Here is a 23,118-nt window from a genome sequence, read left to right on the forward strand (position 1 = left end):
CAAATGTATTTTGGTTTTCCCTTATTTCTGAGAGTGAATTATGGGTACAGAGCCTATATGTGTCTGGCAGAAACACTAATTCGTGTATCCCTTATCCTGCCAAACTGGGAGGACAGGCCAATCCCAACATGACAGGCATACCAGGTGGCTTAGCTGTGTCATATGTAAACCATGCTCTAGTCTTCCACACCTTGCAGTCTAAGGAGCAAGTAACAGGGTTCTCTGAGTTGTCCCATGGAACATTCCTCTCCTAGCTAGGACTGGGGGAGAAGATAACACTTCCCCACCTCCCTGCCCTCCTAGTGGGTTAGAAGACTCACTCCGAGTTCCCTTCAAAGAGGTCCTTTTCAGGTGCTCTCTCCTCTCTGGAGAGGAGCGAGAACCTGAGAAGTGCCTTATTTTAATATCCTTTTCTGGCCAAGTAGACCAAGAGTCACAATATCTCTTGTTGAATGTTTCCTGCATGGATTTTCCATATGGGGTCTGTTTCATGCTCACTCTGGTATCTGAGACCTATTGTGGTGGTGCCTCAGGCCAGACTGAGGCAGGGAGAGTGTTTCTGTAAACCTTGGATCACACCAGCAGATGTTTTCCATTGATGGGAAAAGGCTGATAGGAAATTGCCAAAATTTATCATCAGGCTGAACTTGAAAGAAACCCTTTTCTTTGCTGGTCTTACCTTCTCTATCAGGAGTGTTTCGAGGCCCAACAGTTTCCAGTTGGAAGCCCGTAGGCCAAATCTGGCTCACAGATGCATTTTATTTTTTAAGTGGGTCTTGTGGTTTATAAAAATCTGGATTAGTTTTTAACATTTTTAAATGAGTGTATTTTTATATAAAAATTGGAATTTCTGGCTTCTTTCGAAAAAAACTGAGGAGCTGGCAACCTTGGGTCCATGCTACTGCTTGGAAACGTTGAATAAGCTGTGGAGCAACCCTGTGTTCTTTACTTGGTCCCTACCACCCTTGGTCCACTGTGCCCATTTCTTCACTAATCCAGCCTCTTTGAACATTTGAGGTTTTGACCTTGGTGAGTCACAAATACTCAATCACAGACTGCATTTATTTCATCTTGATATTATGGGTGGTATGCCTTAGGCAGAGAAGTCAGTGTAGGTTTGGTTAGGAGTGAGTGATTAAGGAAAAATAGAATTCTGGTTTTGACACAACATAGAAATTCTTCAAACTGGAGGCAGAGAAGTAATTTATGAGTGCATTTTAGACCACCTGTGGAAAAGGACTGGTTCGTTTGTTTTTTATTTTCCAGTACATCACAGACCTGTACTTTTGTGAAATACAATATATATGAATTCCTAGAAAAATAAAGGGACTGGAAAAGGTAAAATACAAGCCAAAGTTTATTGTTAGATTCTACAGACATTAAAATTATTTTAATAAACACGTTCAGAATAAACATAATGTGGGAAAAAATAATTACAAGGCTTGTGTTGTCCACTTAATTGTGTGTACATAAGCTATAACTATAGAGAACCAGTGTTATATTCCTTCCTCTCGCTCTACAGTTATAAACTAATGGAAAGTTATGAATGGAATAACAGTTTCCGATATTCACACATATGTGAATATGGGAAACAAATATAGACACATATTTAGTGTCTGTATGCACACTTTTTTCTTTAGAGATTTATTCATTTATTAGAGAGGAGGAGTGGAGGGGAGGGACAGAGGGAGAAGGAGAGAGAATCTTCAAGTAGATTCCCCATTGAGCGTGGAGCCTGATGTGGGGCTCAGTCCCAGGACCCTGAGATCACGACTTAAGATGAAATCAAGAGTTAGATGATTAACCAACTAAAGCCATCCAGGTGCCCCTATCTTCACACTTTTAACAAGACCATGTATATTAATATTTAAGGTTTTTAATGCAGTAGGTTAGCATGTTTCTTGCTTGTTAATTTAGCTAGTGTAGTTGAGTTGGCAGTGACATTACTCATGGGGGGAAGAAGTTCCTGTGTTTTGATTCAGCAACATGTACAATAGAGAATCTAGTTTCACAGAGATATTTTGACATGAATAGGACATGAACAAATTTGTTTTTTTTCCTTTTTTTTAAAAAAAAGATTTTATTTATTTATTTTTGAGAGAGAGAGAGATCACAAGTAGGCAGAGTGGCAGGCCGAGGGAGAGTGGCAGGCTCAGCAGGCTCCCCACTGAACAGGGAGCCCAGTGTGGCACTTGATCCCAGGACCCTGGATCATGACCTGAAGTGAAGGCAGACACTTAACCAACTGAGTCAACCTGGGGCCCCAACAAATTTGTTTCTTGACATGAACAAATTTTAAAGTAACTGCAGCAAACTCAGGATATTCATTTTTTACTTTTCTCCAGTATGAATGAAATAACACAATATTTCCAAAGTTGATTTTAATCCTACATTAGTAGCAAATTTGGACAATTTATCCTATAAAGTTGAGATTATAATTAATTTAACTTTCAATAAAAGAAATGGATTCTGGGTCCACGGATTTCCTGTGTGTGAATATTCTTACAATGGGAAGTAAATTCAAGGCCTTCTACAGAATTTTTAAGATGTATGTCAGTAACTTTGTGGATATGTAATTTCAATATCACCTGCCTTATTATTAATTATTATTAAATTATGAGACTATTGATATCTGTAGAAACTGTTTCTCTAAGCTTCTGAACTTTTCTTTTTGCTCTTTGATCTTACCTGCCATTGAAAACCTGTCACATCCTTTATTTGAAGGAAAGTATTAAGATCTTTAAAAATATAAAAAGTATCAAACAAATTAGCATGACAGACTGTCTGATTTATATCTTTGAAATATTGAAACTTGTTCTTATCTTGCAGAAACACAATAGGTTTGTTCAGTAGTTCAGATATTCCTAATGAAACTTTTCACCTCAGTGACAATCGTATCATAGTAGTTGTTTATAATCAGCCTCCACATTATTACAAATGAAGAATGATTTCAGATTTGGTGCGTTAACTTTTATGTAATTTATGGTGTGCACTAAGTGCACTTTGTAGTTCAGTCAACATTTCAGTTTTGTTTTGTGGTAAGACTCTTGATGAAGGAAGCATTCCCTTCATTTACATTGTAGCGCAGCTATTCCAGAATGCTTTCCTGTTATTCTGTGTACTGTGCCAGCAGTATATACTCCTGAAATTTCAAGTCCATGTGACGTTTTTTGGTTAATCTTACATTGTTCTATATAGTGTAGAACTGGTTGTTTTTGAAAATGAAACTTACAAAACAATTCTTCCTTTGTATCACCGTCATGCTCAAATTGCCCATATATTCAGGAATTGCCATTTTAGTAGTATTTATACACCTGTCCAGTTGCAATGAAAATTGTCTTACTGGCTTTATTTTATAATTGATCCCGTGTAATATTAAGCTTTAGTATTTGAAAATGGCATTTGGAAGATGACAGTTGAGTTGTCTTGTCTGATGAGATTCTTTCAACATTTCCAAGAAAACATCATTGATACAGTCTCTCATTAATATTTTGGCACAGATAGGACTTAGGCTTAGCAACTTGAAGTATTATTTTATAAGAAGCCAACAAAGCACCTTAGTTTCTGCTGGCTTTTTAATATAATACTCTTTTTTGAAAAAAATTATTCTTTTGATTTTGAGTGTACTTTTTATAATTTAGATAAAAATATTCATTGGGCCTTACTAGTTTCATTGACTGGAAAGTCTCTTCAGAAAACACACTGTCATTTTAGCTCTTAAGCATCAATTATGGCTGCAAAACGAAACTCAGTATATGGAGGATCATACTTCCAGGTAAGATTGGTGCAGCATTTTGATCTCTGTTTCTTAGGAGTGTTGTTCTTTACCATCATTTAGTTAACATTATGTTTGCAATCAGCATAGGTTGATCTGTTCTAGACACAAATGTTCACTGAAGCTTTTTGTTTCTTAATCTGTATATTGCGGTTAAAATTAATACAGATTTCCCCTGCTATCCAGAAGTAGAATGTTCCTGTGAAACCTTTCGTAAGCCAAAACAGCACCAGGTAAAGAAGCAATTACCGTTAATTTATGTGGAAACATTTTTTGACATTCCCAGACTGAAAAAATAATCTCTCTGAGGTTTCTCTGATACTTTAGGATACATCTTACTAATTAATGGATGCACAAAATAAATGGAGATAAAGCACAGATGCTCACGGACACAGCTCAGGGCTTTGGCAGTGTGGTGCTGAGATGCTGAGTGTGGTTCTCAGGGAAAGAGCTTTTTGGAGGGGCTACTCTCACTGTGTGGGATGTGTGCTCTTCTAGAACAGCTTGCTGTGAAACAGATGCTGAGTACTGTTTTTCCTTTTTGCCTTTCTTCATAAAAGCAGAAATCCTCTTTGAATTTCTTTTGGTTAGTAAAAATAGGTACTAATGTAGACTTTTTGTAAAAGCAAAGTGGTGTCCTGTGTACTTTAGAAAAGTGAGGGATACCCGTAATGCCTGTTTCAGATTCCTAATAGAGCTAGTGATGTTAAAAGTCAATTTGAAGCAGGTTTGGTTAAAATGAGAACTATCAAAGTGACCTCAAAAAGCACTCGTCATGAAGTTATGTTATATACAATTAGTAGGCAGCTTGTGTTATTTTACTGGGAAATTCACTGACATCCAAGCAGGTTCAGTGAGATGAGTCGGGGAATGTAAAATTGCTATGAAAGTTTCTACATGCTTACTCTCACATTCTTTTATTATTTTTACATGGACCCATAACAATGCCTTGTGGATTGTCACTGATCCATGGACAATATTTTGTGTAGCACGAAAACAGATCCTCCAAAATCCTTATGAAGCTGTCATAAGTTCTCCAAAGTTTGCTTAGAGTTACTCGATTGATAAACTACTCCTCTCACTCATAAAATAGGATTAGGGTTGACATTTGGCTGTGTATATCAAAACAAAGCAAATAATGTGACTTATACTAGTTAGCAGTAATTTTAAAGGCATCTGGGGAGAGTTGTATAGTCACTGATCCTTTGTGTCAGGAACTCGGGCTTCTTCTCTCTTATTGTTTCACTGGACATGGCTCTCTTTTTCATTGTACCTCATGATTCAAGTTGGCTACTGGGACTCCAGCCATTATGCCCACATTCCAGCCAGAGAAAGAGATGGGAGAGGGAGAGCTTGGAAGAGCCTTTTAAGGCACTTTCTGGAATTTGCATGTATTGTTTCCATATAGATTTCATTGACAGGAGCTAAACTAAGTTGTAAAACCAGCCAAACCAAGTTGCAAGAAATTTTTTGTAATAATTATTCCAGGAAGTTGTGTTCACCTAGATACCTTCAGAACATTAGGATATCAGGTAGAAAAGAATGTCAGGATTACATTAGGTGGCACAAACTCTTATAGATTTTTAGCCTATGAGATAGTGCAATTTTCCCCCTTCAGTGGCAGGATTTACTCAGGGTCTATAAAGGTTATCCAGTGTAGAATTTTATAACTGACTTGCATTTTTAAACAACCCTATGCTCAATGTTTGCAGAATTCTAGTCCGGATGCTAGATTGGTACAAATGTTTTCCAAATAAAAATAGGTACAGCTGAGGCAAGAGACACCCTCATAGCCAGGACTCAAAACCTGCAGCTGGATATAGTCTATGAGGGGAGCTGTGGATATGGCAGTGGACAAGGCGGTATCTTCATCACAGAGTTTACATTCTAGCAAAGGAGATAACAAGTAGATAATGGCAGTATGGTATGAAAGGGGCTTTGAAGGGTACTGTCGGAGTGATTTCAGAGCAGACTAAAAGACTTCCAGTTGGAATCAGATTCAGTCCATTCTTGTGGAAGTAGTATGTCCAGCAGATGTTCTCCTGCTTAGCTAAAAATTACTTGAGGCCATATGGACTGCCACTAGATATGTTAACATAGTGTTGCCAGTTTGCTTACCCTAAACGCTGCTTATTAAGTCTAGATAGGAACACCCATTGTTGGAGAAGCCCCAGGTCTTAAAATCCTAGAAAGGAGCTTCTCTATAGCACCACACTGGCAAAAAGAATTTCTCTGTATATATAAAATTTGCTTAAAAAGACTTAAAAAAAAAAAAAAAAAACCAAAACTTGAGTGATGTGCTTTTAGCAATAGAAGCTATTTAAAAAATGTGTCCATTTGCTGAAATGTGGTGGTGTTGGGCAAATACGTATACTCTTGTATATAGATATAGATATGTAAATAGTCTTGCATATTTTACTTTAGACTTATTTTTTGTGGCCAAGACACTGGTCAGACTCCAGGCAGCAGAAACGCAGCTCCCTTTATATATCCACTTACCTAGTTATCCCAACAGGGACTTTCCAGGTGTTTCAGACTTTTGTTTTTCAGAGATCTGATCTTGTTTTCTTTCAGAGATTTCATTCCATTCTCATATGGTGAGATCCCTTCAGATTGCTGTTTTTTTTAACTCTGCCTCAGAAGAAAACTATTATGGAATCTTGTATTTGTGGAACTATCTAATGTATCTTTCATAAAGTCTTTTTTTTTTTTTAATGTATTTATTTATTTATTTAAAGAATTTTTTTTCTTTTTTTTTTTCAATTTATTTATTTTCAGGAAAACAGTATTCATTATTTTTTCACCACACCCAGTGCTCCATGCAATCCGTGCCCTCTATATTACCCACCACCTGGTACCCCAACCTCCCACCCCCCCAACCACTTCCAACCCCTCAGATTGTTTTTCAGAGTCCATAGTCTCTCGTGGTTCATAAAGTCTTTCTGAGTCATCTCAGATCAAATTCATTTGCTTTCCCAATCTCAGTCTCAGAGCAACTGGGTTTTCATGCTTGCTTGGAATTTCTGTTAGATTAGGTGCAACGGTTATCCATGGACACGTGTCGGTTTTTCCACTCCCCAGCCAACTTCTCGGTTGGCTGGGGAGTGGTTATCTTTTTTGAGAAAGTTAGTGTCTTACTGATATTCTCCACTTTATTACTTTTTATGTATTTTGTCCCAATCTCCCACATTAATATATAGAATCCGTAACTCCCAATGTGACTGTATTTAGAGACAGGGCCTTTAAAGAGGCAGTTAGGTTTAAGTGAAGTGTTCAGGGTGGGCCTCAAATCAGAGGGAAGAGATACAAGATCTCAGTCTCTCTCTCTCTTTTTCTCTCATCACACAGAGAGAAGGTCATGGGAGGGCACATCTAGGTGGTAGACACTTGCAAGCATGGAAGAGAAGGCTTGCCAGAAACCAACTTCTTTGATACCTTGTTTTTGGACTTGTAGCATCCGGAACTGTGGGGGAACTTAAACAAATTCCTATTGTTTAAGTTTCCCAGTCTGTAGTATTTTGTTATGGCAGTTCTAGCAGACTGTACATAACCGAACATGTAGTATTTAGCATATAATTTCCAGTCAATAGATACTTATTTCTTACTGCATGTAATTATTTTTGTGGGGAAGAACTTAGTGTTCTAATTATCTTATGTTATTAGATATTAGAGAAGTCATTTCTAAGAGTTTATTTAAAATGCCTCTCCCCAAGGTCTTAACACACATACACACACAGACACACACACACAGACGCATGCATGTGCTTGGCATTCGCCGTTTTGAGTGCATAGAAAGACCGCTAAATTTGCTTTTGTATCAGATAAATTGTCTAATTTCAAACTGTTGATAGACAGGAGATATTAAAGAACAGAACTTTTTCCTTAGAATCCTCCTCCTTACGAGGTACTTGTCATCCTAGTTTTTATTTCCCCCAAGGACCATTTTTTGATATCTGAGTCCTTAACTTTTTGCTCAGTTGTCAGTAGCACCTATCCAGATAGGCAGCTGTGGAGGAAGGGGAAAGGGGCTATTTAAACATTCATTCACTTATTTATTCACTCAATCATTTAGAACTCTTTTAGAGATTTCCTATTGCTAAACACTATTTTGGGAGCTGTAATAAATATAGGGGTCAAGAGAGGATGTCCCTACTTATATGTTTATAGTCTAGTGCTGGAAGATTCAGGCTATGTACATGTGAACAAACAAATAAGATGATTTTATTTTTTATATTTTTTGTTCTGGTGAAATAAACATAACATAAAATTTACCATTTTAATCATTTAAAGCATTCCATGCCATTAAATACTATCATAATATGTTTTAATCCCTTCTTTTTAAAACAATTTTTTTATTTGAGTGTAACTGACACAGTGTTACATTGGTTTCAGGTGTACAACATAGTGATTCAGCTTCCCTATACATTATGCTGTGCTTGCCACAAGAGTCGTTGCTGTCAGTCATCATGTAATGCTATGACAATATCATTGACTATAATTCTTATTCTGTGCCTTTTATTCCCATGACTTATTCCTTCCATAACTGGAAGCCTATATCTCCCACTCCTTTTCATTAATTTTGCCCATCCTCCATTCCCCTTCCCTCTGGCAAGCATCAGTTTGTTCTATTTATAGATCTGATTCCACTCTTTACTTATTCATTTGTTTTGTTTTTTAGATTGCACATATGAGTGAAATTATATATTTGTCTTTCTCTAACTTATTTCACTTAACATAATACCCTCCAGGTCCATGTTGTCACAAATGGCAAGATTTCAGCCTTTTTTATGACCTTGTAGTATTTCATTTTATGTCTGTGTGTATGTACACACACACACACATACTTGTACATACCTACATACACACATGCACACATCTTCCTTTTAAAAAGGAATATGGAGATATCTGAGCATTTTTAATTTAGGGTTTGTGGAAAGTTATATTTTAATACATGATGATTGAAAGACAAATCTATCTGAATTTCCTAATTAACCATGGTCAGTTATATGCTAAGAAATGCAGACAGCATCGCTTAAATTAAAAATTGCTAGTACTTTTCATTGGATTCATGAAAAAAGTTAGATGCTAAAAATTCTTGGTAGAATGGATGAGGGTAATAGGTTAAGGGCTTAATCTAAGATTGTGAATTTAGTATGTAAGTTTGAGCTCCAGCACTATGAATGAACGTACATTGCCACCTTATTGCTTTATCTTATAAGGTTCAGCCTGCTCATCCATTGTTCAGAGAATATATGATGCACATTATTCTGTCCTGTTTCTGTTATTTAGGAACCACACAAAAGAAGAGTGAAATAATTCAGCATTTATAAAATTTTTGAGAAATCTGCAATCTCTAGCATTTGGTAATTTCCCTTATTTTCTGAAACATACACTCAAACACCCTAGAAACAACCAAGCAGTATCAAATTATTGAACTAATCAAATTATCTGGACAGCTATCTCATCTCCCTACTTACTATGTCTAAATAAAAAAAGTGACTCAGTGAGAGCATTGCATGTAGACATATCTGGGAAAACCACATAGAGGGAGCAGATACACCTGGTATGGAAACATCTGTGGCCATTCCTAGGGAGAGGGATAAGCAGGATTAGCACTATGTGTCAGTGACAGCTGTTGCTCTATATCTCTAACCACAAAGGTCATGCTCATTTGTCCAGTGTGGGACTGTTGCATCCCCTGGATTATTCACTCTTTATTCGCTGATCCTGTTGGAGTGGTAGGCTATTGCATACTTGTATACTATATATGGAAGGTATACTATATGCCACAGTGACTGGAGCTTTAAACTGTAAATGCATATATTTAGCAAGTAAATATCTGGAGTAACAAGCTTTACTCACCATATGTCCTCTGTTAACCCCTTTGAATCTCATGCCGTTTTTATAAAATGGTCCTAATTGCTCTATTAGTCTGCTTGGGCTGCCATATCAAAAAAACCATGGACTGGGTGGCTTAACAGAAATTTATTTTTCTGCACTTCTGGAACCTCAAGTTTGAGATCACTATGCTGGCATGGTCAGTTCCTACTGAGAGCTCTCTTCTTGGCTTGCACATGGCTACCTTCTTGCTGTGTCCTAAAATGGTAGAGACAAAGACCTATTTCTTTTTTTCTTCTTATAAAGTCACAATCCTATCAGATAAGGGCTCCACCCTTTGATCTTATTTAACCTTAATAGTCTTCTAAAATCCTTTGGTTTTATTTAACCTTAATAGTCTTCTAAAGTCCTATCTTTAAGTATGGTCATATTGGGGATTGGGGCTGCAGCATGTGAATTTGATAGTGGGTGGCAGAGGTTGGGGGGTGGGACCAGATGGCCAGCGATACATGAAAAGATTCTGAACAACTCTAATTGTCAGGGAAATCCCAATCAAAACCGCAATGATATCTCACACTTATTGGAATGTCTAGTATTAAAAAGATGAGAAATAAATGTTGGTGAGGATGTGGAGAAAAGGGAACTCTTATGTACTGTTGGGGGCAGTGCAAACTGGTGCAGCCACCACTATGAAAAACAGAAGGGGAAATAAAAACTTAAAAAAAAAAAAACCTTAAAAAATAAAAACAGAAAATGTATGGGAATTCCAAAAAAGTTTAAAATAGAACTGTGTGATCCAGCAATTCCAATTCCGGGTATTTATCTGAAGAAAAGTAAAACACTGGGTATTTACCTGAAGAAAAGTAAAAAAGATACATGCACCCCCATGCCCCATGTTTACGGCAGCATTATTTGTAATAGCCAAGATATGGATGACAACCTCTTAATGTATCTTAGGAGTTTGAGTGACTGAATAAAATGCTTAGCACAGACTTAGACATAGTAAGATGTTATGTATAATTCTCTTTCCCCCTTTCTTATCCTAATCAAGTTAAGCTACAATTTAGTTACCTATGAATTCCAGCATGTGGATTCAGTTCCAATTTGCAATTCCAGGAAACTGAGAAGTATAGAGCCATTGTCTGAGTAGTGTTATCAAATATAAGAAAGTGAGAGGTCTAGCTTCAGTAATCTTTTTTTTTTAATTAATAACTTCAGTAATCTTTAAATTCTCCTTAAGTTGAAGGGGAGGTTAAGTGACACAGTCATGCAAAAAGTGAATTAACCTTGCTTGCAATAGTAGGACGTCTTTAAGAAATTAATGGATAGAGCCCAGATAGAAGTTTCTTGGGAGATCAGACTTCAGGTTGTCCTATTTAATGTTTATACGCATGACCTGGATCAAGGAAGAAGTTGCTGAATTTGGTGTTCAGCTGAGAGATATGACACTGTGTTGATACTGAGCAGCAGACTGAATCTAGGAGACACAAGTTCTGCAGTTGGACACCAAGAAGCAATACATGTGAAGCAGGCTCAAGTATTTTAGTGGGTGCTACATTCTGTGTAATGATAAATGTATACACTTATCCCCATATCTTTAGAGATTGAACTCACCTGAGATGTCCTCTGCAAAGTCTTATAGGAGCCCTTGATTTGAACTAAGTGCCCAGGTAATTCCTATATAATGTTGTAATAAAACTGGTCAAGTGATGTTGAAGATTCCCTGAAGTAAAACAGAGTACCTTATTGCCCACTATATTCCAAGTGTCTAGCATAGTCCTGGCATATAGGACGTTTTAAATGAATTCTCTGCTGTTGCTAGAGTAAAATTTAATCAAGAATAGGCCATGTTAAATTGATGATTTGATTTTCTAAGCAGTATTAATTGCCTGCACATATAGACAATAAAAACAACAACAAAAATACCTGCCAAGAAATTGGTAACTTGAAGCATCTTGTAAATATTAATGAGCGTGTTTCCTATTTGTTTCTAGTGTTGATCAAAAAACTAAACTCAGTAACTACATTTCACCCTATGGAATGGCCTGCAGTTCTTTTATATTCAGAACCACCAGAGTGAGGCATGTAAAGTAATTCAAAAGAGGAATTTCTAGTTTCCACCTTTATACATCTCCTGGGTTTTGCTTTGTTCACCCAGTCATCTGCAAAAGCCATCAAATGCTCAGATTCATAGTCTGCGATTTGGTGACCCTGAACCTCTTGGTGGCCTGGAATGAACATAGAATACTCTTATTTAGTATTTGGAGCCCAGTCAGACATTAGTCTTCTTGCCATGAAATCCTCTGATGCCAATGAAGAGGGAAATCAGAAACAGAGATCAGACAATTCTGGCTCACTGCCTTCCAATACAATGAGTGAGTCACTGACAGAAATGGGGCTGGATGCTTGATATCGCTCTCCTAAATCCTTTTATCCCAGTTATTTAAGTTTGTTACTTGGAGCCATGAAATTCAAGAATACTTTGCTAAGGTGATGAAGATTATAGATTCTAAAATGTCCCCCTGCATCTTTTGTCAGGAAGTGTGAGCCTTAATTGGGGTGACAGTCAATTTTCTGATGCTTATACACTCTTGTATAATTCATGTTCCACCCAAGAGACTGAGTTTTTTTTTTTGTACAAGAAGGCATGCCAATTTATTGAAAACCCCTGGGTTGTATGTTTCCTTGTTTATAACTTTTCCATATAGTTGGTTCTGCTCCAACTCATTTGAAAGGGACATCTGTTGGATGAGTTGATGTAATATCTATGTTTGCTAAAAGTCTACTCTGACAGATCAGTGTAAGAGAACCCGAGATGGGGTGGGGAGAACTCAGTCATGTGCCGAGTGGCTCTTAAGTGCAGGAACAGATTTGAGATGATTATCCAAGACAATGACTACAAGATCAAACTAGGCCACAGAGTTAGCCACGGGGATTTGCAAATTCTTTGTGGCTCAGTCCTCTAGGGTGTCCTGTCACTGTGCTTGGCAGTAATGAATTTCACTTCCATGTGGGAGCTTTCAGGTCTTCTTGAAACACTCTGAAGCCATATGTGTCTCAGTCACCTCAGACATCATTCTGCTCTTCAACTTGAATGAAGAACAGTCTAAGCAAGTCAGCGAGGTCTGCTGTGGCATCAGACCTCCTTCTCAAACCCACATCACTTGAATTAAAACTATGATTCTGAATAGTTGACTCATGAATATTTCCTGCTAAGGAACAAGGGGGGCAGTCTGAGGAAATGAAATCTATTCAAGTAATTACCAAACTGTATTTCATTCCCATGTTTGAATACTCTTTAACTTCAAATGTTTTTACCAGACTGGTAACACATAGAACAATCAGTTGATACAAGTATCCTTTTCTTTTTTTCTTTCACTTCTCTAGCATGGTGCTAACTGTAGGGAAGAAGGTGGCAAGAGAAAACAAAAATCAACTATCCCATTCCATTTCTCTCTTTCCCGGCAATCCTGTTTTGAAGGCAGTCACTGCTTCTCAGAAAGGTCACACCAAAATCAATCAAAGGTGGGGTTGGAAACATTTGTAGCACTATGATACATGATAAGTTTATGTAAATAGTCAAGTTGGCACTGAATCTTTCTTAAAATGGTCTTATGTTCTTGTCATAACTATTAGAGTGAGTCCCCAGGAAAGCCTGTCTTGAAATACCACATTGCTGAAGAGTATGATAGTACATGGAATAGCTTCATTCTCTAGTATTATGAAACAGTGTAAAAATCCAGGCACCTTCCCAAGTCTAGAGGGACTTAGAAGTATGCTACTCTCTAGGAAGAGTGACACTGGAACCCTCCTGAGCTCTCTGAGGCCCCTAAGTATACCATCCCCTCAGCCCTGCAACTGTGTCACCCCCAAGTGACATGCTGTAAATGATTAGATTGTGGTCTGTAGAAGAGTTTCCACATAAGAAAGAAAATCAATTTTGAATTAAGAGTTGCCACCAGAAAGCTTTCCATTTATTGAGCACCTATTAGGAAGCAGACTCTCTGTGAGGAATGTTGCAGATACTCTTTTATGTACTTCTCTTTGTATCTCAGGACACAATTTGTCTTCATATGTGTCTCAGGACACATTTAAGTCTTGTTCCCATTTTCCATATGAGGAAAATGAAGCATCAGGAGATTAAGTAGCTAGTTTAAGACAACCCATTTATCAAGTGGCAGAACCTGGAGTTGAGTTCAGGTCAGAATGAAGCTCCTTGAGTCAGGATTTGCTCCTGAAATATTCCTAAGTACCTGGGAGAGTGCCCGGCAAATTGTAGATGCTCAGCATACGTTGTCAGATGATTGTGCTAATGACAATTCCAGCACATGTACTGGTAACTGTTACTTTACACTGTCTTGTCTCTGTCTCTTCACTCTAGTCCTTCATCTCTCTCTGTCTCCCACACTTCTCTAGGGGGAAAGGGAAGAACCCAGCCTGCTTCAGCCTGCTGTGCTGAGTTTCGTGCCCGTATGCATGCATCTTGTTGAAGGAAGGCAGCAGTTGTGAGGAAGTTGTCTCCCTGGGTCTGCTTTTCTCCCTCTTTCCATCTCACCCTCCTAGCCTCAAAGATACTCTGGGGCCCTGCAAGGTGGGCAAAGCACTGGAGGTTCACTATGAGCAAAGCTGACATGGTCCCTATCCTCAGGCAGTTTTATTGGTTAAATTATGTATGTGACCAGTGTTTTGATAGAAAAGTAGAGGGTCTTATAGGACCATACAAAAGGGGACCCAGCCTATTTTTTGTGGTCACTGAAGACTTTCAGGCACATTTGAACTTTAAGACAAGACCTAAGGAATGCTGGCTAGGGTCTGAAAAAAAAGGAACCGTCATGCACTGTCGTGTTGTTGCAAACTGGTGCAGCTGCTGTGGAAAACACTATGGAGGTTCCCCCAGAAATTAAAACTAAAACTACCATGTGACCCAGCAATCCCTCTTCTGGGTATATATACAGAGGGAACAAAATCATTATCTGTAAGAGATGTCTGTTTTTCCATGTTCATTGCAGCATTATTCATTATAGCCAAGGAATGGAAACAATCTAATTATCTGCCCATGTATAAATAGATAAATGTGATATATATCTGTGAGAGATCAGTTGATTGATCAATTGATAGATATGTGCACACACATACACACATGCAGTACTGTTCATCCTTAAGAAGGAAATCCTGACATTTTGAACAACACAGATGGATCTGGAAGGCTTGATGCTAAGTTAATAAGCCAGAAAGAGAAAGATGATTATTTCATGATATCACTATATGTGGAATATATATCTATATATATAGGTATATATATATATAGAATATACATATATCTGTATCTGTCTATCTATATAAAGAAAGTTGAACTCAGAAACCAAAATAGAATGGTAGTTGCCAGATGCTGAGAATAGGGAAATGGGGAGAGGTTGATAAAAGGGTATAAACTTTTAGTTAGAAGAGGAATAATGTGGGTCTAACTAAGACCCTCTTCTTAGTTAGAAGAGCGTCTAATGTGTAACATGGTGACCATAGTTGATAAGACTGTATATTATAATTGAAATTTGCTAAGAAAGTAGCACTTGAATGTTCTCACTATATATATATATATATATATATATATATATGAATATAAGATATAAGATATAAGAAAAAATATATATATATATATCTGGGAGGTGATGGATGTGTTTAGCATGATTATGGGAATCCTTTCATAATGTGTATGTATACCAAGTCATCATGTTGTATACTTTAAATATATTACAAGTTTATTTGTCAGTTATATCTCAGTAAAGCTGGGGAGAAAAAGAAAGACTAGGAATTCTTTAAGTATAGCCTGGAATCTCTAGAGGTTCCTGCCTAAGACATTGTTAGTGGGTTCAGAAATCAAATGTATTTTCATAATAATACTTAGAAGTAATTAGCTGTTTTTCATTCTCATTGTCTTACAAGTACACAGTGGAGTTTTCCACAGGGTATGTGATGTATGATGTTATAACATATTGGATGCAGAATTAGATATAAGAATCCATCTGTTTTCTATTAAGCCAGACATTAAAGAGATCTGCAAAAATGTAAAACAGTGCCATTCTTTTTACTAATATATTTCTGGTGTGGGAGAATGTAGTTATTTTTCATAAAATACTTATGTTAAAGTGTAATCAGTTTACTGTATTATTTTTAGATGAATTCAATATTTAAAAGTTTCCTGGTTTTAATTTGTAACATGTAAATATCCATAGATAGAATCCATATTTTTAAAAATGCTCTTTGGAATCCTTAATAACTCTTTTTTAAACTTTTTTTTTTTAAACATTGAAGAGCATAGAGGAGTCCTGAGTCCAAAAAGTTTGAAAATTGCTGAGCTAACTAAAAAGGAGGGTGGAATGTTTCATGTTGAAGCAGCAGCATGTGGAAAGCCGTGATTTAGGCCACAACTTAAGTTTTGAGGAACTTGAAGAAGCCCAGAGTGGTTGGAGCATAGATAGTGAGGAAAGGCTGTAAAATGAAGGTTAGTGGGTAAGCAGTGCCAGCTTTGGGAGCAAGAACTTCATCTCAACTCAGTGGGAGGTCCCTGACTAGTTTTAAGCAGGCCAGAGCTGCTCAGATGTATGCTGAAGGAAAGAAAGAAGGAAAGAGGGGAAAGACAAGAAGGAAAGAAAGAAGGGAAGGAAGAAAAGGAAGGAGGGAAGGAAGGAGGGAGAGAGGAATGGAGAAAAGGAAGGACAGTGAAGAGGCTTCTGGGGAAAATTTGGTAAGCCCTGAGTTGGGGACAGTGGAATTGGATAGAAGAGGATGGATTTACAGGATATTGAAGACAAGGAATCTAGAGAATTTGGTGTTGAATATTAATAAAGAAGTTATTGCATAAGAAGGAATGAGCTCTCTTAGGGCTTTTCAGTCACACAGTTTTATCTTATTATTTTATTATTTATTTTTATTGAGTGGTAACTGATATACAGTACTCTTTTAGTTTTAGGGTATAATATAGTGATTTGACATTTGTATACATTGTGAAATGCTCACTACAATAAGTCTAGTTACCATCTGTCACCATACAAAATTAATACAGTGTTACTGTATTCCCCATGCTGTACATTATCTCCACATGCCTTATTTATTTTATAGCTAGAAGGTTGTAGTTCTTAATCCCCATCACCCATTTTGGCCCCACCACCACCCAGCTCCCCATCCCCTCTGGAAACCACAAGTCTGTTCTCTGTATCTAGGAGTTTGGGTTTCATTTTGTCTTGTTTTGTATTTTAGATTCCACATGCAGTATTTGTCTTTCTGTCTGACTGATTTCACTTAGCAGTCATCCTCAGTGTCCATCTCTGTTGTCACAGATGGTAAGATTTCCTTCTTCCTCATGGCTGAACAGTATTCCATTGTGTCACACACACCACATCTTCTCTATCCGTTTATCTGTTAATGGACACTGTTTCCATATCTTAGCTATTATAATGCTGCAGTGATTATAAGAATGCATATCTTTTTGAATTAGTGTTTTCCTTTTCTTCACTAGTAAGTTGCTACACAGTTTGATTTTTAAATCTTACCACTTCCCTACTAGTTCTGTGACCATGGGCAAATTTTTTAACCTCCATATAAGCCACAGTTTTCTTATCAGGAAAAGAAAAGTAGGGATAAGAACCATGTCTCATGTGGTAATCAAAATGATTAAAAAAAAAAGAGCAACATACCTAATATAGTAACTGGAATATCATAATTATTTAATAATTATTAGTTTCCTTTATTGTCTCTTACGTTCATTTTCTTCCTAATCATTTTTAAGTGGCTCAGGTAGCTGGCCCAGCTCCTCAGGTACCATGAAATTCTTGGGAGGGTCTACACAATTTGCAAAATGTTCCTCCTATGATTCTTATATGTCACTGGGGTTGGCCACTTTCCTCAAGTACATGTAAATGTGTTTCTTCCTCTCTCTCTCTCTTGCCCTCTCTTTGAGGATGACTCCATCACTTAGAGTCAGTTCCTCTCATCCTATTCACTCTCTTTTAACTTGAAGCTCTGTCCTGTTCCTGGGTTCCATAGTCTGATTCTGCTACTAGTATTCAGTCCCTTTTGTCTGTGTTCGCCAAGTCTTAAGCTAGTCTCTTTCCATGCTTTGTCATGTCCCTAACTTTGCAGAGTTCTCCTCCCCAGCAGCTACCATCTGCGGACAAAATAATTTAGGAGAGACATTGGGACAGTCTTTAAGTGATTGTAAATGAAACCTGGTAGTCCTTAGGGAAAATCCCATGATTAGGGCCTGAGCTACCTTCTGTCATTGTTTCTTTTATCTTTTGAAAAGCTGTTCTCAGATGCCTTGACATGAGAATTTAGGGTGGTTTTCCAATGAAGGATGGGTGGAAAAAGAGACAGTGAGCTCCAGGGTCATAGGACCATGAGAATGCTTTGCATTTTGTCAAGTGGCCCTTATAACAGAGAAGCAGAGCCCAGGAGGTGAGCAGAGGAGAGCATGAGTCTGGCAGTCTGCCCTGAGACAGTGAGCTTTGTGTGCACGCAGATTCCCAGCGCACAGAAGTCCACATTTGAATAAGCCCATTGTTTACCATTTGGATGGAAAACAGAGGAAGTAGACCAATGAGTCAGGCACCCACTTGTTTTAAGAGGAATTTTTCTAATGATTTCAGAGAAATATAAGCAAAGCCAGGAATTTAAGAGAAGATGAAGGGGACAAGGACAAATAAGAACTCCTTGATGCTAGTGATGCTCTTCAGTCTTTGCTGAGAGCTTGTCATCTCTGGGCTGTGGGTCCCAACCCTGAACCTCAATCCAAAAGGAAAGCTAATTCCATACCGGGAAGGGATTCTGACTAAAATGTTGTTTGAGTTACTTGGAGTTACTTCTCTCCTTCTCCATTTAAAGGACATTTGCTTGAAATGCCTTCCTCTTCACAGCAGCTGAAGAACTAAGTGAGAGAGTATTACACCATGTATAATTTTCTTTAAGTATAGTAACTGATGAGCAAATGACATAAACTTAGGATCTTATCATTGTCCTGCTCTGTGACTTGAGTTCCTGACCTACAGATGCTCACTCTGACATTCCATTTTCCAGTGGCTCAGTGTTTGGTGTAGGAATGGTCTTTCCATTGTGTCATCTCAGTTGGGAAAAATGTGTGGTAGTGATATAAATGCCACAGAAAAGAAGGAAATGACTTGGTGTCCATGGCAAAGACTCAACTATGTTTTTTTGAAAGCTTCAGATTGCAATTCAAACTGGATTCCTTTTCTTTTTTTATTTTCAGTAACTTTTTTTTTTTCAAATTTGGTTACAAAGGAATAAAATTCACAAATTGCAGAAAGATCCTAAGGAAGAAAATAAAAACAACCTGTAATGGGACCCTCAGAGACAAGCTAGTATGCTTCTGTATCTTTTAGCATTCTGTGATTAATGGAGTATTTTGTGCTGTTCAGTAACCTGCCTTCATCGTAATTTGTAGTACAATTTTTATATCACTATATATTATATTTTTCCTCAACATAGTTTCAAAGACAGCAAAACATTTTTTTTTTTTTATTTTATTTATTTGAGAGAGAGAGACAGTGAGAGAGAGAATGAGCGAGGAGAAGGTCAGAGAGCGAAGCAGACTCCCCATGGAGCTGAGAGCCTGATGCGGGACTCGATCCCGGGACTCCAGGATCACGCCCTGAGCCGGAGGCAGTCGTCCAACCAACTGAGCCACCCAGGCGTCCCAGCAAAACATTTTTAAGTAGCTCTTTATTTTTGAACATGAAGATTAGCTTCAATTTTCACTATTAAAATATTTCTTACTCAGGTTTTGTAATGAACATTCATTCATTATTCAACATATATTCCTTGTGCACTTACCATGTTCAAATCATGAAACTAGGCATTGTTTTTATGGGACAAAAAGATAAGATACAAATAGTCTTTTCCTTCAAGGGACTGACTGAAAAGGGCTAATGTGTCTGTTATGATAGTAACTGCTTAAGAAAGGCCTCTTTCTTTTTCTTCTGTGAGTTTTAAGTCCCATTGTATTCTCTGTAAATCCGTTCATGAAACCAACTCCTGGGGCTGATTTGGTCCATCTTCTTTCAGAAAGTATTGTGTAAGAGCCCAATAAATTTATATGGGTTGATTTGTTACAGATTTTGTTAACTCATAAGCTAAATATATGTTAGGGAATATTCAAAATCATATTACAGTGATTATTGTTGGTATGCTTTTGTAACAATAAATACAAAGCAAACAGAGAAATAGCTGAAATTTAATTCTGGTATAGTTAAGTAGCTTAATCGTATTTAGCTCAGAAACTCTAGATTGCACAGTTTAACTGAAATTGTTGTTCTGCTGCAGGATACCTGAGTTTCCAACTCAGGTGGTGGTCACAGCCTTAATTTCTTGGGGCAGTGGAATATTTTAATAGAATTATTGGCATCTCATTCTGCCACTGAAATCAAGACTGCCTTTATTATTATTTGCCCAGTGGGGATGGCTGCTTTGCTTACTTGTGTAGCACATGCTTCTGAAGTCAAGCACATGGGAGTGACTTGAGTCAGTGATTCTCTAACTGCTTTAGGACTGCAAGTTGCATTTCTTGATTCTTGGCATTCCCTTTAGAAAATCATATCCTTGTCATAGACAAAAAGGTGAAAAAAATGGAGATATATTTGATTAAAAGTGGCACAGTCATGGTTGTAGAAGGCAAAATTTTAAGTTGACTGCATGACCCCTGCCCACTGGTGTTACTCTTATAGTTACGTTAAACTGGATCATAAGTGGGAGATTGTTGGGTGGGCTAAGCTAATTATACAAACCCTTTAGAAGGAGAGTTTTCTCTGGTTGGGAGTGGAAGAGGAAGTCTTGAAGATTTGAAGCATAAAAATGACTCAGTTTACCATTGCTAGCTTGGAGATGGAAGGGCTACGTGGAAAGGATAATAAGGAAATGAATTCTATCAACAACCAGTGAGCTTGGAAGAGAACCTGGAGATCCAAATGAGAACTGTAGTTGGTTGATACCTTGAGTGTGAGCTTGAGCAGAAGATCCAACCGAGCCTACTTAGAATTCTGACCTACAGAACTGTCAGATAATAAATGGCTGTTGCTTCAAGCTGCCCTCAGATTGTGGTAATTTGTTATTTAGCAATAAAAACCATTGGTTAAATAGCTAATGGTTATTGTTATAGCCATAATACATTGGTTATAACAACTCAGACTTTATGCCTTATTGGGAGTAGGTTGGTCATTTATCTACTGTCAACCAAGGGCATAACATTTAAAAAATGTAAATGAAGCAAGGGTAAATTTTATGAAACTCTTAACTAAACCCCCAAATAATAAAACAACATGGTATATCACCAAAAGAATGAAGTCCATAATATATGCATTTTTTATATTACTAAAGCTTTATATAATTTATAACAAACTAACACATAATAGTTCAACAAATGACATAGTAGAAATATATTTAGGCTGGTGTTAGGTAATAGGAGGGTTACCTTAACCCTACCTGGGCAATATAGGAAGTTCTTCCTATTGGAAGTAGTGATTGTCAAGGGAATGTAGGAGGTAACTTACCTTATGTTTACAGACCCAAGGAAAATAAATTTTTTGATACTATGAGTGAAAAAAAATTGGGGACGTAGAAGACAATTGTGATGAGCCTTTAAGAGAAGTGGAATAGGATGGACAAAAAACCCAGGATTTCATTTCCTCTCCTACTCCCAAGTCTTAGGACAATCATCTTAGGGAAGGGTGTTCTTATCAGGACCTTTCCTCAAAAACTCCCCTGAGAATGAAAGGAGCTTCAATTACAGGGGCTAAGTATGGCATTTTATTACTAAACTAAAGTCTTTCAGGCTTTAGATGTAAGTTAAGTTTAAAGGATGACACCCATACTGCCTAAACAGAGGCATCTGAGACAACCTTAAGTAAGGGCTGAATGCAAATAATTATATTGCCTAGAATTCACAACCTAGAAAGGGCTAACCAAATCATTATTACTGTCTTTTCTTGAATTTATAAAATCAGAGTTATAGCCATTTCTGTCCATGTTATTAAACCAATATGGTGACAAAGGAAAACTTGTTGGGAATAGGATCCTTTTGTAGAAGGAATGTTGTATGAAAGATAGAAATTGAATCATTTCTTCTTCAGATGTCTTTGTGCCCTGCAAAACGTGGAAGGCTATGGAGCTCTTAGTGTCCTTTGCGACTTCTGTGCTTGCAGTGAGCACACCTGTTGGAACATACGGAGTTGAAGTTGATTATAGGGAAAGACTTTGTGCCTTTTTGAGGATGCTAGCTCTGTTAACTTGCAAGTGATTCCTAGGAGTTAAAGGTGTGACCTTATTTAGACTAATGCCAAGCAAAAGACCCATTGGATCCATATGAGCATAAAGAGGGACAAAGCATGCAAAAATTAACTGAGCTACATATCATTCATTTTTATTATGCTGTCACTCCACAAATGATTACAAAAGTAATCTTTTCACTCTCTGATGGTCCTGTCCATCAGGAATCATATTAATGGCTGGTGCCAACCCAAATGTTTGCCTTTATCTTATGCTATTATTGATGATGTTGCAGAAATCAGGATGTTTTTCTCCACTCTGAGATGTCCTGTTGAGCAGGTTTTAGTATGATCAAGGAAATATCTCACTGTTTTGGCGGCTTTGGCACCCCTCTGGGTACATGCTGAATGAGGTCATATATTTAATAGGGTGATGTCTTACCTAAGAGAGCTGAGACAAATAGAAACATTTCTACATCTGCCATTCAGAAACAAAAGCTATGGGGAAGAGATTTTAGGATAAAATGTAATATGTTGGGATTTAGAAGGAGAAAAACCTAGGCTTACTCACTGTGTGATCTTGAGCAAGTTTTTCATCTCCTGTGAATTATATAATTGCCACGAAGTTTGCTTGGGATAATGCATGACAGAGTATCGGCTCAATGTCAGTTCATTTCCCTTTCTTCTTGCCATCCATTTTCAGGAAACTTTACTGTGTATTTTAAGAACTCAAAAGAATTACAAATGCCTATGTCCTATGGAGCAAGAAACTTTGCATCATTATTTTACCCTTGGCTCAGAGTTTATCTTGCCCCTCTTTTTCAGGGCTAGTGATCACAGGAGCACCAGCCAGTAAAGGGGGTACTTCAAAGCCTGAGGAAATGAGATGGATAGTTGGAGAAGCAAGTCGGAATGAGATTTCAAATTATTCACCTTGGGCATTTACATACCTTCTGAAACTGATCTAACCATTTTAAACTGTTGTTTAAATCTTTTTGGGTGTTCTTTCACTTGAAAGTTTTTACATGAACATTTGGAAAGCTTTTTTGTAGGCAAAGGTGATAGTGTGATATTCCCTCTCTCTCTGTCCGCAAAGTGGCATTCAAATAAATAAAGCTGCACTTTCAAATAGTATTCCATCTAACTGCCTATACCAAGTGGAAACGATATAAAATTTTGGAATTCAAGTTACAAATCAAGGAGACACATAAATTCATTTCCAAGAAGAAAAATGCC

This window comes from Neovison vison, chromosome 13, assembly GCF_020171115.1.
Source record: "Neovison vison isolate M4711 chromosome 13, ASM_NN_V1, whole genome shotgun sequence".
In the NCBI taxonomy this organism is placed as follows: Eukaryota; Metazoa; Chordata; class Mammalia; order Carnivora; family Mustelidae; genus Neogale; species Neogale vison.